The sequence below is a fragment of the Triticum dicoccoides genome, chromosome 7B, assembly GCF_002162155.2.
Source record: "Triticum dicoccoides isolate Atlit2015 ecotype Zavitan chromosome 7B, WEW_v2.0, whole genome shotgun sequence".
In the NCBI taxonomy this organism is placed as follows: Eukaryota; Viridiplantae; Streptophyta; class Magnoliopsida; order Poales; family Poaceae; genus Triticum; species Triticum dicoccoides.
In genome coordinates this window covers 90,437,946-90,441,615 of record NC_041393.1, presented here as the reverse complement: position 1 = coordinate 90,441,615, position 3,670 = coordinate 90,437,946, and positions in this window count along the sequence as shown.

Sequence of the window (3,670 nt, the reverse complement as noted above, 5' to 3'; positions counted from 1 at the left end):
GTGGGGAGGATGACACTGCACTCTTTAAACGAGTAGGGCGTCTCACAGTAACCCACCCGGGTGACTGTCTCATCATTAGTGATTGGCGAGGAATACAAAAGAGCATTAGTTTGATATACGAAAATGGTTAATAGACATATGTAGTATGTATCAAAAACAGGAAGGCATGTCATTATGAAAGGTATAATGTGTAAAGTAAGAAGATGCAATTTAACCAAATTGGAAGCAATACAAGCTAGACACCATATGCAACATGCAACCACATTTGACAGCGCGAAGTTAAAGCAAGCACTTGGGATGGTTGTGTGTGGCAATTGAGATCATCAACTGCGGAGCTACGTTTACTGTCTCCAACTGCTGACACTGCACCCATTAGAGCGCTGAAACACTTAGTGCTTATCTTTGAATTACACTGGAGCGACGTCTGTCTTTTCTTTTCTGCATTCATCAACACTGCGTCGGAGTCTGAAATACCATGCATAAAAAAACAATAGTGTGAGTATGGGTGAAGTGTGTGCACAATTAGTACAGTGTAAAGGTAGCAGATAGCAAGTCGGTGAGAAATAAATGACGGGAGACATATGATTGCTCTAGAACATGCATGGCACACTAAATTACTGCAGGATTCTATGAAAATAACAGTCAACTGAAAGCAAATAGGTCAGTCCATTTTTTCTGCACCGTCCGATGTACAAAGAAGGGGCAGATCGCCTTCATCTACCTCCAGCCAGTCAGTGTTCACGACCTTCCTCGAAACGCCAGCGACCATCGGCCCAATATTCCTCCCCTGCCTGCACCCTCCCCTCGACCTCACCGCACCGCCGTGCTTGGCACCGCCCCCCGACCATCCGTTCAAGCCCCGCCGACCTCCAGATCGGGCGCAAGCAGCTCCTGCGCCCCACACCCCTATGATAGACACCGATGCGTTGCTTCCCCGGGGAACAGGCGGACTAGGTGCTTCGCGCGCCTAAGCGGGTGCTTCTTCTTTTAATTGCGGTTCGACTGAACCTGAATTGAAATCCCGGCGAGCTATTGACCTCTAGCAAAGGTGAAATAGTAAAAGGGAGGAAACCTTATGCATTTAGTATCACGAAGAAGATGCAGTAAGAAGAGCTCAGCTAGATTCTTTCGTGGGATGAATACGGTGTGAGCGGAGACGTAAGATTTACATGAATAAGGGAAGAGGAGTACCTCTTTCTACTGGCAGTGCTGTGTCCTCCTTCTGTTTTTCCGACGATCTTCTTGTTGTTCGCTGGAAACCAGAAGTTGTCGAGGACGGTGCAGCCTTGGACGAACCCATGGCCAAGTTGTTGAGGGTGGTGCGGTGGCCGTCTGTCGGCAGCGGGGAAGCAGATCCGAGGCGGCGATCGACGGCGTAGCGGGAACAACTCCGGTGCGGTGGACGGTTGCGACAGTGGAGCCGTAGTTGTGAGGCGCAGGACGACGTGGTCGGAGTGGTTCTGGTATGGCGCACATCGGTGTCGGCGTCGTGGAGGCAGCTCTGCCTCGGCTTCAGCTGCTAAGTCCTTAAGGGTGTTGCGGTTGCGGTTGCGTTGGACGACAACATCGGGGTACCGGCTCCGGCGTGATGGAGGAGGGCGGCGGTGGATTGGCCGCTATGGGGTGGAGGACGGAGGAGGCTGGGGTTTCACGGCTAGTGGAGAGGGCATTTTCGCGCCCATGGAGTATGAATGGGGAAACAGAGGGAGGCGGGGAACTAAGGGGGAACAATGTTTCGGTTTGAGATGCGCTTGTTTGAAATTTGGGGAAAGTTACAAACTTTGCCCACATCTAAAATTTTGGACATATTGCGGGTTGGGGTAGGACAGTCATGTCAGGTGTCCCAAATGTAGGCGAGATAGATTGGCGCATGGCTGTTTAGGCGCCCACGGCGTATGAATGCTTCTCGGAGGCAGTTGTACATCGGGCCGATAGGCTACACGAGCCAGAGTCAGGATAGTAATTTCCTACCACCAAACATTAGTCTCGCGTGGTTTCGGGTGACCATAGGCCTATCTGGCGCTTCGTTCAATATTTGGGAGCAGAAGCATTAACGGTTTCGGTTCTCTTGAACTGAACTTTCAGGATTTGTCAAACTTCACAAATCTTTACACTTGAAAATCCTAAAGCTACGATTATTTTGGAATGGAGGGGGTACATTTGAATATACATTGCACACGAGTATATATTAAAAAATATGCAACTTACCTCAGTTCATGCATGGTTCCAGATATAATCTCCTTGGTTGCAAAAAATAAAAAGTTAGATATGCGTATGAATATATATAGCATGTTCAAACTCACGACAAAGATTGATGCCCCCTTTTACATCTGATTTACAAATGCCATTATCTCGGGTTCAAATAGATGAATGCACTTCCTATGAATTCGAATCTTCGAAACCCCCTTTATGTTGAATTCGACATGTATTCTATTTCGTAGCTAGCAATTTGGAATGTATCCATGCAAGTGACAAATGTATAAAGTGCTTCACACTAACAACATGGAGTGCACTAATTAATGTTTATATATGAATTGCAAACGCATCCATTGCCTATATTTCAAACCGCTCTCACTCTATGGATCGATGATATGAAATAAACACATGCACATGCTAGAATTCAATAGAGTATGGGCGTCTGATAGACCGATTTACGACGCAATTTGAAAAATTCATGATCTCATCCAAAAATAATAATGCCATTTATATTTTAATTTAATGCGTAGAACTGCCTTTTACACGTAGATGCACTATGCCTCGCCCCGTTCTCACAAACGCGTTATATATCTCTATAAATAACGCATAAGGGCACACACTTTATATGCATCAGCATTTCTGTTTCACACATTCTGACAATCTCTCTCAGGGTGTCGAGGTGTCTCACGCACATGCTCTCTCTGTTTCTCTCTCTCTCTTTCTGACTACTATGTACCACTCTTTTCACTAATCTCGGTTGGAAAACACTATTTCTCTCGCATGCATATACATACACGCACGGTCTCTACTAGCCCTCTATACGCACATATATGTGACTTAGTGTCTCCCGCACGCACATTATCTTTAGGCCTCTCTCGCACACATCCCCCCCGACACACCTCTCTATTAGTAGTTGGCAGATATGATTTCATCATATCATTCGGTAGGATATCCCTGGCTGTTAGGCTGGATGGTAATACGAGGCAAAGTTTTACCCTAGTTCGGATCGGACCCTTGCAGTTGAAGAAAGAGCCTACTCCTGGTACTGTATATTAGTGATAGGGGTGTGTACAAAGTACACGTGAATACTAGGCATTGTGCATGTGTGTATACTATCGACGAACTAGCCCCCAAGCTTGTATAACATACTAAGGGCCTAGGGTTACAAATCATATATTGTCGGCTTATCACCAGTGTTGATAGAGTCCTCCGCGACTCTGGTAGCTTTGTGTTGTACACCGAGTCCTCCACATGGGTCTTCGTATAACACGTCTCGGTCCAACCTATATGTGGTGCAGGATGGAACCGACCGATGAGTCTTCATGTTGACCCACCACAACTAGAAATGATGTGCCCACCACAGCACACATGCAATCGACCACTAAGAAAATAAGCATATACAATAGTACAACGATATCTAGCTCACGATACGTCTCCATATTTTGTTGATGACACTGATGGACTTTGTATTTGA